General features: G+C 34.0%; 1 protein-coding gene across 1 annotated transcript in view; it reads right to left on the bottom strand.

Moving 5' to 3' along the window:
- The window catches only part of LOC113226908 (ATP-binding cassette sub-family G member 1), an 89,911-nt gene extending 74,148 nt beyond the window's left edge, over nt 1-15,763 (bottom strand). Inside the window, exon 1 of the mRNA XM_026459713.1 lies at nt 15,561-15,763. The gene's annotated coding sequence lies outside the window, so the exon portion shown is untranslated. The remainder of the gene's footprint in view (nt 1-15,560) is intronic.
- Between the last annotated feature and the right edge of the window lie 893 nt (nt 15,764-16,656).

The following is a 16,656-nucleotide window of genomic DNA, read 5'->3' as shown; positions in this document are numbered from 1 at the left end:
AGATACGCAAATGTAACCTCAAAATTACCCACTTAGTGACCTATAACAAAAGTGGGAATACAAAATAACTTTTATATTTAAATAAATGAAAGTTAGACATAAATTAATAATTAATTTATTATTTTTTATGAGCTAAGCTGTACTTACTGTACTCATTGAATAAAATCGAAATTTAAAAATGCATTTATTTTAAAAGATTTTGTAAAAATTTAAAAAAAATTCTAATAGTTTAACATTAGATAAATCAAAGTTTAATAAATAAAAATATCTTTCTAACTAAAACTTACAAGAACGCAAAGTTAACCTCGACTCACTCGACAAACCTGTATTGTAAGAAATTAAAACAAGCGAATGAAAAAAATGACAGGCTATTAATTTTGTATTTTTTAAATTTGACACTGAATTAAAAAATAATATAACCGACCAAACTTTTGAAAAAAACACTGCATTGTTTTGGAGGTTTTACTAGTTCCCGCTAATTATGCTGCGGTCTGTGTTTTAATTTTTAACCGACTTCAAAAAAAAGGAGGAAGTACCTACTCAATTCGACTGTTTTTTTTTATCGTATCATAACAATTCGAAATTCGAATCAAGAAATAGATGCATTTTACGTACAGTATTTCGTGTGCTGTCAACCATATCGTACAAGAGAATGAAAACGCGATGTGGTTATATAGGTTTATGACAGGTTATGGTGTAACCAATAGGAGTTTATTGTTAACGAAGGACATTTGTTTTTTGCCTCGTTTCGAAAGTTTTAGGAGATTACAAGTCTTTTTATTATTTCCATTTGTAAGAACTTTGGTGACCATGATCCATTCTTCTAAATACCAAAGAATTTACCTTTTTAGGTCAAACTGTCTACAAATTGTTTGTGGTGTGCAGGAGCTGTAGCAATAGAGCTCCTTGTGAAAGAGTTTTTCCAAGCAAGTACTGCCACCTTTCCTATTTCTGATGCCAAGCAGTAATATGAGCATACTGCGTTACGGTTTAGAAGGGTAAGGACACCGGTGAAATTACAGGCACATGGGACTTGTCAACGTACGTATCAGGGCGACGGGCGCAGTGGCAGTGCCCTTAAGATCTTTGCGAATTAAAGCTCTGAGTGGCACTGCTGCACAATGGATAGGCGTGTTGCTTGCCACCAGGCGCACGACTTCTTCGTCCCGTCACTTCGTATTTTAGAAAAAAAAAATACCTGCAGTCTTCGTGTGTTGCCATCTCGCGCACAGTCGGAACGAGTGGCAAATATTTCGCATGACATACATAACGAATGCTTAAAAAATCGATCCTTCTAAAAGGTCAATGTAATTAGATGAATTGCGCCATAAAAGATGATTTAGACCTTGAGTATGTTTGCAAGAATCGACACCTTTATACGGTGTATTTTACTTTAAAGACATTTTCCATGAGTATTTTTTTAATTCTACGTGACGTCACTTTTTCGTATCCGCGTCATAAAGTCATCGACCTTGTAATTAATCAATTCTATTAATTATCCTTTAAAATCACAACGTATAAATAAATTCTGAGAGAAAGTGAAAATCACAATCCAAAAACCACCTTCTGACAAGGGGTGTAAGGTCTCTTTTTTCATAATACCAAGTGACAGAAAGAATAAGTCGTGCGCCTGGTGTTAAGCGCCACACCTGTCCATAGCAGTTGCAGTGCCACTCAGAGTTCTACTTAAATGTAGAAGCGCAAAGATCTGAAGGACACTGCCACTGCGCCAGAACCCTTAACCTTCAACACCGAACCAAAGTAATGCTCACTTTACTGCTGCTACATTTTAGGTAGATATATGCCTTCCAAACAACGTATAGGATAAAATAACTTTATGCTGGCGATGTTTGACATTAAATAAAGCCCAGTGAGAGAATGATTATTTTTAGTTCAGAAGTTGAAGCAACAGAAATAACTACGACTCTGATGTGGATGTTACGTACATTACTTACAAACTTGTGACGTTCGTTTGTCTAAATAATTCCCAATCACTTTAGCCTTGCATGGCCCCAAATTGTGGTTGTTGGAAAAACCAAATTACGTATTGAATACCTTTTCCGAAAGCTTTAGGAAGCAAAGCGCTTCTTTACTTCAATTTTCACAAAATTTGGGGAGCATAATATTAGTAAACAAATACTTATGGCGTAATGTTCATTGGAGGTATAGATAAGCATTAGAGTGGTCTGGACATCCTGGGAATAGATAAGGTCCAGACCACTCTAATCCTAATGTGATTGACATTAGAATGGTCTGGACTTACTGGAAATAGACAAGATGGCAGTACTTCTCTGGACGAACCCTTGAGCTCTCTTCCAAACATGCCAAAAGTTAATTTCAAAAATGTCATAAAGAAAATCGTTTCGCCATAAGTATTTATTTACTAATGTTATGGCTCCCCAAATTTTGTGAAAATTAAAATACAGAAACGAAAAGCAAAATAAAAACAGAACAGGTCCAAAAATTAAGTTGGCGTAGTATCCATCGGAAGTATCGTTATGTCATTGGTCATATGTCAATTTCTATTTCCAGAACGTCCAGACCACTGCATTCCTTATTTCATTGACAGGTATATCAATGACATAAGGATTAGAGAGGTCTGGACATTCTGGAAATAGATAAGGTGGCAGTACTTCTCTGGATGAACGCTTGAGCTCTCACCCAAACGCGTCAAAAGTTAATCTCAAAAATGTCATAAACAAAATTATTTCTTTTAAGATTTTTCTTCGTGTTTATTATATTAATTTAGTTTTTTATTAGCTATTTGTCATTTTTTAAAATTAAAGAAACAAAACTATAAATCAGCTTGAATAACTAGCAGATAATAAATATAGGAAAATGAATATCTTGGTAGTGTCCAATCCTGCTGATAAGTCTCTTCGTTTTTTGCTCCATCGAGCACAAAGTTGCTAAATGGTTTTAGGGGAACCGGTCAAAAATTGACAGCAGTATTCCATGCACCAGCGAACTTGTGAACCGGCTGACATTGAAAAGACTACCTAGTTTTTTAGCAACACGTTTTGCCAATTATTCGCTTGTGATCAAAGGTGTATGATCAGAACAAATACTTCAAAATGGTCACTTATCGGCACGGATACCCGTGTGCCTATAATTGAATTTAAAGCGGTAAATATTGGGTTCTTCAACCCTAAAACATATTTTCATAAATATTTCAAAGATTATAATTGCAAAAAAAAATCCGATAAATTTCGATTCTCATTTCGTCTGGTGTCATTGAAGAGATAATCTATACAATGACACCAGACATAATACATATGCAGACATATACATGACATAATATGTCGCATTGTGTTCAGAGGCCCGAGTGTAAATTTGTAATCACTCAAACTTAACTACCGCGTCTGCGTTAAGATTGTTATTTAAACCTGAATTATATGCCCATAAGGTTTAAATTAAAATCTTAACAAAACCGCGATAGTTAAATTGACATATTTAAAAACTTATACTAAGGCCCGCACATTTAAAACGTATTTTTAAAAAGGATTTAGCGGTTGTTGTTCAGGTTGGATGAATTATTCATAGAAACGTACAAACACGACTGTTTGACAATAGTATTGTAAATAAGTCGAGTTACGAAATTTACATTTACAAACTCGAGTCATTTTGCACGGCTCGGTGGCCTAAAACTCTCACGAATCCGATTAGGCTCGAGCGCGAGTCATCGGAGAACGGACTCAAGTATAAAAAGACTCGAGTCAAAGCGACTTCTACTCCACAAAGTCATGAGTACGACAAGCAGGGTTCAATTTTACTGAATAACTGCCATTGCCCACGAATTAAATAAAATACAAAAACCAAATATAGCATTAAAAAAATGAAGAAGATATAATACTTAATTATACTACAGTAATACTATAGTTTAACACACCACAACACGGCTCAGTAGGTACTTGCCGGACTCAAGCTCGACTTGTTAATTAATAGACTCGAGCACTCATGTCAAAACTCGATTCTATTCGGAAACTCGAAACACTTGTAATGCATCGAGCAGTGAGTCACTATCCTTATTAGTCGCGTCTTGTCAATTGGAGTCGAGATCGCAAATGGGAGTCTACATTCCCGGATTCGACTCCAATTCACTCGAGTTTGTTACAACACTATTTGGCATTAAAAGAGACAAACAAGTTACTCGTCGGTTTTTGTTCCAACGCTCCTCAATTATGTGTTGCGTGGTGATTCTCTTCGTATAATAAGGTCAATTGAAGTTTACCTAAAGAACACAGATTGTAGATAATTGATTCTACACATCGGGCTCACAACACATCGTGTATTCTAGAAATGAATATGAGTCACAGATTGTACATGTGGTCCGGTGCCAAAAGTGTGTCAAATTGATAAGCGATAAATTCATGCGCAATATGTAACAGAAATTTTGCATACTCTACATTGATAAGAGAGATAAAGGATATGAATAACATTCCATTGCTGGGCAAGTATTCGTGGGTTTGTTATTTCATACCCTTGGTATGCACCAAAAGTGCTTTGATCACACGTAAGTCATAAAAATAATTTGATCTTTAAGAAACAAATACGTACATGTCAAATTTTATAATCCTCGTTATTACGAGTCTATACAAACTAAAATGGCTTTGGTTGATTCGGCATAACAGTAAAATTGTTGAATCAATCAATTTGAAAAAAATATATAGTAAATTTGAGGATATACACTGAATAGTATATGGTATTAAAGCACTATTCAAAAAAGTTTTCATGGTAGAAAAAAAAACACAAACTTACCTCGAAATTTTACAACAAAACCGCTGCATTCAATAGGTATTTTGCATAAGGTATTATGCAAAATACCTATTGAATCATTCAAAAGTCATTGGTAAATGACTTTTTAAAATTCAACTCACAATATCAACAACAACAGTGTCTTTGCCGCACGAACCAAGCGAAATGAACCAATACGGTTCATCAGTAAGGGAATTATTTTAATTCGAGGTGAGGTCTCTTAAGCATAAAAAGTTATCGATTAATTTCTTTCTTAGAACTTCTCTCCTGAAACGTTGTTATTTTACAAATGTGGTAGTAATTCTTGTAAAAGGCCACTATTGCCAGATTAGGCGATTTTTCGCCATTTACGCTACTCTGGGAGGTTGCGCGGCGACTAAAAAAGTGATCGGGGACTCGGTGATATTTAGGCTATGTTTGAAATAGGAAAAGGCGATCCTAGGCGACTTAAATGTCTGGGCAATTACAAATTTTATTGGGGATTTTGTGGGGAATGGGGAATAGAGTCATTTGGGGGTTTGAGTATTTCGACGTGTGGGAAATTGCTGCCGGACAAGCAAGCAAAATTGCAGATTTTTTTTCTTTTTAGGGAATTTATGGCTCGGAATATCGGCTACTTAACGTACATAAATTGGCGAATTAGCTTCACAAAAGTCTGGCAACACTGTTGAAGGCTGCGATATCTCCTATAAACCTCACACACTCTCCGGTCTGCCGAAATTGGCTATTTCAATTTAATTTGAAAGAAACAAAGAAAGAAAACTGTTAATTGCACAAGCACAGACACGCAAATAAACAAAACAACAGAGGAACAATAATATAACTAAACATAAATTATATGCGTAGTGTCGCGGGTGGTTTAGCCTCATTTCTTTCTACATTAGTTTTGATTATAGTGACCCTCCCTACCGTACCTTAGGGTATACGAGAAGCCTTGCACGAGCATGCCCGCGCAGGGACCATCTCAGTCTGGTCCTAACCTTAGATCTGCCCGTTTGCACGAACTTCATCCAGTTCTATATAAGGTGCTTTCTACATTAGTTTTGATTATAGTGCCTTAGGTGAGCCGCCCCAGGTGCACGTACAGTACCCTCCCTATTTTCCAGATAGGTGCCGGAGCTGCAGGCATGCTCACTTCCCGACGCCGAAAAAACGGCGTCTCTATAATTCCCAAAATCGGGACTTGCTCAGCTTTAGCCACAATCGGTATTTTTTTTAAACCGATTCGTGGCGTTGATTTTCAGCAAGCCCGCGGCGAGTGAGTCTCTGACATCATTATATGAATCAACAATAAATAAATAAACAGATAAGAAAATCGACATAATAGGAAGTATACATACAACTACATATACAGACACGTGATATACTCATAATATGTAAATAACAGTACCTATATCAATGAAATAAACTTAAAATATAATATTTTTATATAAATTTGATATTAATAATTTCTACCGAAGTTCACATCACTGCTTGACATCACAAATAGGTAAGGTGGCAGTACTTGCTTAGACGAACTGTTTTGCAAGAAGCGCTACTGTCAGTAATAAATACTTCTTTAAATTCTAACCGATACAGTTACAGAGAAATAATATATAAGTTGTTCAAACTAACCAATAATTAAAAGAGAAAGAGTTCGTCCAGGGAAGTACTGCCACCTTACCTATTCTGCCGCCAAGCAGTAATGTCACCATATTCCGGTTTTGAAGGGTAAGGGTGCTGGTGAAATTACAGGCACATGGGACTTGTCTACTTATGTCTCAGAGTGAGGGCGCAGTGGCATGCACGTCAGATCTTTGCGATTGAAAGCCCTGAGTGGCACTGCAACTGTTATGGACAGGCGTGTAGCTTACCAACAGGCGCACGTCTTGTTCGTCTCGTCAAAAAAACTTAGTGTGATTAAAAATTTCACGTAGCAGGTAATGTAAACAGTTTGTTATTTAATTAGAGTTCTAATTTGTATATTATCTACTGCTAAAGCACGCTGTGACATGTTGAGATATGCAATTTACACTTTATATGAGTAGGTAATTAATACTACGAAGAGACCGCCGGTCCGCACGTGACGTAGATGATGTCACACAAAAGCCAAAGGACGGACGGCCTTTGGCTTTTGTATTGTAACTTTACTGTCCTAATTTTAGTAATAAAATTACCTACGAAGCGTGTGACGTCTTTTGTTCCTTAGTTCCGTGACCTCGCGACGTTATTTAAGCAAACTTGATGTTATTTGATATTTAAAACCAAATAATCAACAAACAGTGATATAAAATACCATGGTAATTGAAAAAAATCAAGACAAAATAGCAATAATTCTAATAATGTGAAACAAAAGCAAATATCTTAAATGGCTCAACATCTGTGAAATATGCGAAGCGTACGTAATTAAATTATCATTGATAATTATAATTAAAGTTATCACGATAATTATCTTCATAAATAGACCTTATCTATGTTGATATTTTTAAAATAAATTGGAATTACAACATGTTACCGCTAGCAAAGTCGTGCAAAGTGCTTATGTTAGACTTACTCAAACATATCAAAGGGCAGGTTCATTTAGTTTTCTCTCTTTTTGTCATTTTTAGTAAAAATAACAACCAGATAAAGCTATGAGTGAGCATAGATAATTATCGAATATAATATATCAAATAATTATCATGAAATTTATTAAAGAAAATAAATATCGTGATAACTTCGAACATTGGTAAATACATAGCTTCTCAGATTTTCTGACATAACCCGTCATGAAATAGAATATAACAAAACATATGCCTACATATGTACATACATATCAATTCTGACACATGACAACGAGTTTGAATTTTTTGTTTTAGTTTGTTGTTTGGCCTTTGGTGATTCAAAACGAGAACTGCCAACAACGAAATGTAAAAAAATATGCAAAATTCATACGCAGGTCACCGAGTACCTAAAATTATTGACGATCTTTTTTGTCTAAAAAGGGTTTCAATCTTTTTAACTAAGGACATCATTCGACTACGACGAAAAAAAGCAAATTTTGTACTACGCTTTATTACACGATGCATTTTCAGTTTTATATGAAGAATCATTTTAATATTTTTAACAGCTTGCGACTGGTTAGAGCAGTCAAAAAAAAATCAAAAGTCAAAAAAAGTCTCGTTAAAAATTTTAGAGCTCCTTGTAAAAGCGTTCGTTCAGATAACTACTGTCACTATTTCTGCCGCCAAGCAGTAAGGGTGCCGGTAAAATTACAGGCACTTGGGACTTGTCAACTTAGTCTCAGGATGGCGGACGCTGTGGCAGTGCCCAGATCAGATCTGACAGTGGCAGATCTTTGAGATCTAAAGTTCTGAGTGGTACTGCAACTGCTTTGGACAAGCGTGTCACTTACCACTAGGCGCATGACTTGTTGACTGTCACTTAGTGTCATAAAAAAATCTAAATTAAATGCTCCATTAGCACTAAACGGAGAGTCGTCGCGTCACCTGGTTTTCATACCACAAAAATTTATTAATAAAATAATTTCAACAATAATGAAGAAGAAGGAATTAATTTTAATATGAATTCCTTATCCTTCAGCTTCGACTGATGGTCGTGGTAAGTATCGTAACCATAACCCACCGTGATAAATGCACAAATACACCGTGATAAATGATTAGCAAAAATATATAAGTATATCACGATATGACAAAACAGTAGTTATATTTTGTAACCCTGAAATTGAATTTAACATTAACCTTTAACCCCTATACGTTACTATAAATAAAACATTTATAAAAAGGGCTGAGTTAAAACTGAACATTGTTACACCACTAGATCTATTAGCTATAAAAATACACTGTGCCTAGAATAATAATAAATTATTTTGATCAAAGAGTAAGAAACTTGAAAAGTGTTAAGTAGTATTATTCACATTCTATCGACCGGTATGTTGTAAATATTCCAAGAATTCGCATGTAGCACACTTATAGGATAAACGGCTATGGAGTGGAATTCCCTGCCTGCAGATTAGTCCACTGGGTCTGAAATACTACCAGATTTGAAAAGTGGAATAACTTCATGAGGTCAGGAAACACACCATCATCAACACATGTATTAAAGACACAGGCTAAGTAAGGCGCAATACAATCAACTATAGAACTAATTACTCTGACTGAAAGACCATCAAGATCAACAGTATTTTTTATTTCTATAAACTTTAAGACTTTAACAATGTCGTTTGGAAATACGTGACGAACCTTAAATTAGATACGAACTGCATTCTTTTCTTTTAGTAAGGATTCAGCGGCGGTGTGAGATAAATTTAACGACTTGGTAGTCAAAATTGGAATGTCAGTAAAAAAAATTCAAATATTTTAGTAACTTCCGCGTCTGTGTTTACAATTTTGTCATTATATCTTAGTTGAAAATCTAAACTACGAAGTTTGATCCTTCCAGTTTCGCTGTTTATAATATTCGTTTTAATGCGTCATACTGTACTTTAATTTTATTATTTATAAACATTGCTTTGGCTGCAACACAAACACGTTTAAACATTTTCGAATACTTTCCAATAAAATCATTAAAACGGTTACTAGTGTTATAGGGCCTTTCATCGTAAAGTTCATATAGTCTTTATCTACTTTTATGAATTTCCACTGTCACCCAATCACTAAATTTCAATTAATTATTAATGATTATGATTTTGTACTTAAAAACATCACGTTAAGTTTTCACTATGTTGAAAACTGCGTTTATTGGGATCGTTAATGTACGGAATGTCAGTTAGTTTAAGTATTACGTTATTTCTTTAAGCTTTAAGTCGACCATTATTTATCAGAACACATGTGATATCCTTTTTTGGCATTTTGTCAACAGTTATATTAAAAGTGGCCAATTGACCGCAGACGTTAATTTATTTATAATAGATTACTAGGTACTGCGTCAGTATAAATGATGTCTAAACAAGTGGATGTACTATAAGTTAATAATAATATAATAGGCACCAAAGATTCACAAGATTATAACATTGGAAAAATGATAGTAGCCTACTGCTAGCACTGGAATCTTCTAATAAGTTAACATTGAAGTCACCACAAACAGCAATATATTTATTTGGATTATTTAATTTGCCTAAAACGTCATCTAATCTTTTTTTCAAATAGTTCGTAAGATGAATGAGGCGGTCTGTACGCGCTTAATACAACAAGCCGTTCAAGCTCTATGCAGGATATCTCTATAGTCCGCTCAACAGATAGACTCACAATAACTATACGTTCTTTAAATTTTAAATTAATTTTAATAGGAATGAAATGGCCGCCATGAATAGTTTTTTAAAGTGGTGTTCAGTAATACAAAGAATATCAATATTAATACGGTTAAAAATACTTTAGGTGTCAATATCTCGAAAGTTACCGAAATGCAAAATTAAATGCGTTGATAAGAAAAAAGGGCAGTGTATAGTATACTTATGTATACTTTCTGATGATAAACATAAATTACTTCGGTCAGACAGATGTATAAAACGTGTTTTTTTTTAATAAAGTTTCTCAGTATACAGTTAAACTTATCCAAATGAATATAGCACTGTGTCAAAACAAACAAACAAGACACACATTCAAAGCTCCGCTACAAAACCCTGTATCGCAGGTGCCATGGACACACATATAGACAACCACAAATTACACCCAAACTCGCCAGAGACATAAATGTAGGCCATACAAATATTTCTCCCGGCCCGGGAACTGACCTCAGGATCTCTGCATGACAGACCAGCATGGTAAGCGTTCGGCCACGGAAGCCGTTAAGCGCTAAGTCAGCAGTTAAGTCAGCGTCGAAAAGCACATCTGATTTTGATGAATTTATAATCTATATTAGAAAGGCAGGGGATCAACGCAAAACAGATAAAAAGCTTTGGAGATCTCTGTTTTCTAAGCATTTTGAAAACAGGTTGGCCAGCAGAAACCACATGTTGGAAATCACAACTTTATGGCAATGACACAAAATTCTTCCTTCCGAATTAAACAAACAGTCATAGTTTATTGTTCTTATGACCCAACCATTTCGTAATAGATATTCATATCTACTACCGGTTATAGAGCTAATACAATTTTAATATATTTTTGATTATTTTTAGTTATCAATAAACTACAACACCTAAAGATATTAAATATGTCAAGTAAGTCTCTATTAACAAAAGCACCTTACTTCATTTTAATTGGTTTGAAATTTGAATAAATGTCCTCTACTAAAGGACCTCTACTGCTACTACTGACAAAATTCAATTATTTACATACCTTGTACTTTTTATATTGAAAGCACTACGCAAAAAAAATTGGGACATTTTTGTGTACTATTTAAGTAATGTCTATGAAAGGGTTAAAACAAAATTTAATTATCGAAACAACTACTTTTTTTTCAAGATTTTTGCAGTATTATTACCTTAATTAAACCACATAGGCGCGTTCCAAAAAAATTATATGCGTCAAAAGACTAATTTCATTAGTTTATTATTTTAATAAAATTTAATTCCGTCTGTTAGCGAATCGTGACATTAATTTATTCCGATTTATTTGAAAATTGCTTTGTTTTATTAAGAATTATGTTTTATGGAAATAAGAAATAAAAAAGGAATATTAACAAAGTCAAAGTCAAAATAATCATTTACACCAAAGGTAAAATTTTTACAGTTGAAAACGTCATTTTTTAAGCTACTGCTCATTCCCTATGCTGACCTCCCTGAGAAGAACGAGGAAGAAACTCTAGGGATTGCTCTTTTCAAATAAACTTAAATGCTATGAAATACACTTTGAATCATAATTGTGGGATATCAAGACTCGCGTTGCCTTTCTTTATCTAACAAATACTCTTCAATTTTGTAATATGACTTTTCAATTAAAATACTGTTAATGTAAGTTAAGAAATGACATTTGGACTTAGTTCTACGGTTGATATTACGGATATCTTCTTTCTTAATGAAATAACAAAACACGTCACTGCGAAAAACATATTTGACGAGAAAGGACGTGGTTTTGTTTTCTTTGGATTTATAGTGAAAAGATCTTATAATATAATTTATAACAGTTACTGAAGTCTCATTTCAATGTCTACTATGAAAACCTGTTACGCCTCTAAACGAACACTAAACTAAACACATAATAAATTATTGTGAAAAATATAATGATCACCCACTCGTAAAGTTCATTGCTTTGGCCCCGATTCTGCAAGGTCAAGATTAGTATACGCTTTGGTTACATAATACTAGTTTAAGCAATCAAATTATGGTATTGTATCAGAGTAATTTTCGCATTTACTGACCTTATCACGTACGTCATAAAAAAGATATTACTTACTTAATTCCTACGTATTTTGAAAATTAATAGGCATTACTAGACAACAAGAACGTTAATTTTATCACGGCGTCGATTCCGACTAACGCAATCTAAACTAAATTTAACATCAACGCATATTTTTTCGTTTCAGTTAAAAAAATGATAGGAGATTTAATATTAGTTTAGTATTAGTTTAATATTAGTTTAGAGTTGTCAAATTTATTTACGCCTACAGAATAGTAGGTATAACCTTCGACGACATAATATTCGATGGTCTATTTATTCCCAACAATGGACGTTTATTAATTGATCTTGTCTAACTACTGTTACACTGGCCGATAACCTCTATCGATTCATTTTACAGTTTAATTACTTACTTTACTTTTACTTTATAACACCAAGTGACACGCCATTTTTCTTTGTCAACTAAATCCGATACGGGGTTATTTTATATTAGGTACTAAAATCATAAACCACAACTTTAGTTGGATGATTTTTAATAATACATCAGATTTTATATGGGGGTCGTCGGGGAGGACGCTTACAGGTTTGAACTTACTGCAATGCTACCGAATATAAATCTAAAATGTATTAGATATTACAACAAAAACTTAAAAGTTTATTTTTGGTAAATTTATTATGTTTTATAAAGAGTCATGGAACAAAAGTTTGTTGATTATGAGGTTGATAGTATTTCACAAATAAGGAAGTTGTTTAAAAAAAACATTAAAGAATCAAAATTATTGTAAATTGCTTAAAAAAATTATGTGACCAAATGTTACTAAAGTCCATTACACTTATAAAAGATATAGGTATTAGTATAATTTCGTATGTTATTTTTTAAAATAAATATCAGTTTCCCAGAAATGTTACTTCTCCAATTGGGTCACTGGTACGATTAATCTATTTTTATGGTCGCCATTTAAACTAACCATCTGTTGAATTAAACTTCGTTCGTATTTAATAACTAAAGAAATGCAACATAAACTGCAGCTGGAATTGGATAGAGTATTCCTAATGTGCGGTCGCAACCGACCACAGAATGTTGTTTGTGGTTAAGTGTTTCTTGCCTAAAACACTTTGAATACTTTGAAATCACTATGTAACTACGATGATATTAAAGAGAGAATTACGTAGTTGATGTTTAGAAAATGATTGAAGGATGAGTCATTATGTCTTGGATATATTTGATTATTTTTGGAACGTTGTAATTGAACAGTCTCTTAATAACATTATTCTGCCATGCTAGTCATACTCTGTTGCAAAGTGTACTGATAAAAGTGTCTCTATTTAAAGCTTACTGCCAGACCTTTTATACCTGCAACCTATGGATCAACTGCACCCAGAAAGCTCTCAGTTCCTTGAGAGTTGTGTTACGGACGGCCGTACGCGTCTAGCCGGTCAGAGCAATAATGAGTAATTCAGGAGCTCTGAATGGCCGAGCGGCGTCCGCGGCGAATTGATAGGGCTGGTACGGTGTGTGACACACCGTATCGGTATAAATATAAGTGAAAATTGTTGTCATTGTTTTGTTCGTAATCATGTTCAGTCGCGTTCGATATTCAATAAGTCAGATGGACATAGAAATAAATTTTATGGAAATGTAAACTTTCTGAATCAACAAACCAGGCGATTTAAGTTTCAAAGGAGTTTTATTGAAGAAAAGAAGGATACCGAAGGCAATTCCTGGTGTGTTTGAGGCGGATAGGGACAGGTTTTTCAACAAGTTGTGTATAATAATATGTTCAGGATGCTGTTGCGGCCCGGGATTTGCTGCAATTCTGCCAAAGCGAGTAGCCTCTTTGATACGCAGAGTATGTATGTACCAGCGGTAACAGCCTCTTCAGTATCGTTACTAATCGAGTCCAGGATTCGTTCCTTAAACACTGGACAGAACTCCATGCTTATTGCGTACTTATAACTACTAACATTAAGGTCTTTCTTTCTTATTATATGCGTAGGAAAATTTCAGATATCACATTTTTGTATAAGTTAATCCATGTCACATTGATTCGCCGGATATTTTGGAGCATGTCAAGTTTTCTCTCCCTCGGATAGGTAGCCGATTACAAAATCGGAAAACGTTTGCTCTGCCTGCATTTAAGACAAGACTCGGTCATCATTCTCGTCCGTATAGAATGTATAGTGATAATTGTATTTGAAATGTTTGATATATTTTCGGTGGTTCTTTATCCTCAGCCAAACGGTGTATAGGTACCTACGTAAATTTAACGTAAGTTATGAAACACTTTTTCTTTGAAATTACTTTCTTCATTTGTTTTTCATTTTAGTTTGTGAACAGAAATTAGGCTATCCGAGTCCAAATTAGTTCGTAAGAAGAATTACGTTACGTTACGAAAATTATACGCATATTGTGCTTACATCTAGTAGATCCCATTGTATTCGAATCGTATTTAAGCACGTTTCTAGTTAAGATTGATAACTCTGTAACCAGTTTTGTAAGCCTAATAAAAAAAATAAAAAAACATTAGTATATATGTTTGTATTGTTCATTAACCAATATGGATGCTTAGAATAATAACGCATAGAAACCTAGCCCGCACACGCTAAGTGGTGCAATTTGAAGCGCGCCCAATGGGCCTACACGAGCGGGCGGACCTTCAGTGCTCAAGGTCAACTTGCACCGCGAACAGCTCCAGAATTTTAGCTAAAAATGACGAAATGTGCGGTAAATGAGTGTAAAAATACGTCAGACAAACATAAAATAGATACTAACATCACATTCCACAAGGAAGTAACGCGTTTCAACTTGTATTTTTATATAAATATTCACTAAAACCGAAAATTAACCTACTACTAAAACTAGCCTACATGAATTTGATTTTTGCCTCACTTGTGACAGTTCGTTTGATATGAAACTATCTATCGATGTATTTTTTAAATAAAATATTTGGATTAAAGTTTGCATTTCGGTGACTTTCGAGATTGGCACCGAAAGTTTTAATTGTCATTTAATTGCCTAAAAATGTCAATTCGTTAGGTACGCTGATTTTGCTTAACAATAATAGAAACTAATTAAAATATAAAAAAATCGATTAGAGGGGGTTGTAGATTTAGTTTCACTAATTCCAAATATTTTAATAACTCAATTTCACTAAAACGTCGATTACGTTATAATGAATATAACCGTATTAAGGGAACTTATTTTTGTTAAAGTAAAATGTCAATGTTAAATAAAAAAGTAATTAATTTACGTAATTACGTAGCGTAGTGTTTGAAAAGATATATGATCCGTTCATAAACCCTCTACCATTTATACAGTCAAGAATATGTCAGGCTAGATTTAAATTTAACCATATGTCACTTACTGTAAAAACGTTCCATGTCCAAATTGTGAAACTTGACGTATCCTTGATTGTACTGACAATAAACCCCATTTATTTATTTTTTGTACGAATAACAAAAATGTTTATTGCACACATTTTTTTTACACATATTAAATTACTCGAAACTTATACGTAAAACATATTAGTTCAAATCAAAAACATTTACCTTTTGTACGCTCTAAATCCGAACACACTTAGAAATTAGTTCACGTGCGTCAACAGTTCTAAACTAAAACAAATGAAACTTAAAAAAAACTACGAACTGTACGATTTTAAAACATGTATAACTGACGTTAAAGTCGTTTATTGTATCTACAAAAAAAGCGCGTAAATTCCTTAAAGCGCAGAACACGCAAGCGACTCAAGCCGGCCTCGGTTATCGACTGCGGTATAAACAGACCCACAAACGCTAACACGTAAATAGTACCTTTCAATGAACGTCGCTTGTTACTTTATAACTTGTTCTATGGCCCTTGTAACATCGATATTTGAAGATTCTTCATGTGGTGTGGTTTATTTAAAGAATGATGAAAAATCTTGCTTTTGTTGCCAATTGCTACTTCAAACATGATGACATTGTAATAATTCCGTTTTGCAATCTTGCGCAAAGAACCCTCATAGGAAACACATTACAGCTGACAAACTAAAAAAAGAAATAAGTTATGGTATGTTAAAGAAAGAAAAAATCCAGAAAGCAAGAAAAAAGACTTATTTTAATTCATAAATATGGTTATCACACCAGAACATCAAATGACATAAGCTTACGACATAATTAACAGTAACATATTTTCCCTGTTAATTACCATTGGCATTTTATTTATTTATATATTTAAGCCTTATAGCACACAAAACAGTACAAATGGCGGACTTATGCCATTGGGCATTCTCTATGAATCAACCGGAGAGCTGGGTTCAAATTAATTAACAGAGGTGCATAACATGATAATTACAAGATTTTATATTTACAACAACAAGATTTTATATTTACAACAATTTATATTGAATAATATTAGGAATGACAATAAAACGCAATTTAATTCAAGGACGTATATTATCGAAACGCAGCGAGCGAAGATTTTTTAGCAGCCACTCAAGTTGCACAATCTATGAAGGAAATAGCTCGGCTGCTCCTCAACCGACAAGGTGGAAACAAGACTGGTATAGTTGACATGAAAAATGATATTTGTAATTTTTTAATAAAAACAAACCAACCTCAAAATTCGTGGAATTACATCTATTCGCCAAGTTTTTTTTTGAAAACG

Source organism: Hyposmocoma kahamanoa, unplaced genomic scaffold (genome assembly GCF_003589595.1).
Source record: "Hyposmocoma kahamanoa isolate Upper Pololo Valley unplaced genomic scaffold, ASM358959v1 202, whole genome shotgun sequence".
Taxonomy (NCBI): Eukaryota; Metazoa; Arthropoda; class Insecta; order Lepidoptera; family Cosmopterigidae; genus Hyposmocoma; species Hyposmocoma kahamanoa.
The sequence above is the reverse complement of the archived record's forward strand: the minus strand, read 5'-3'. Positions and strand labels throughout refer to the sequence as shown.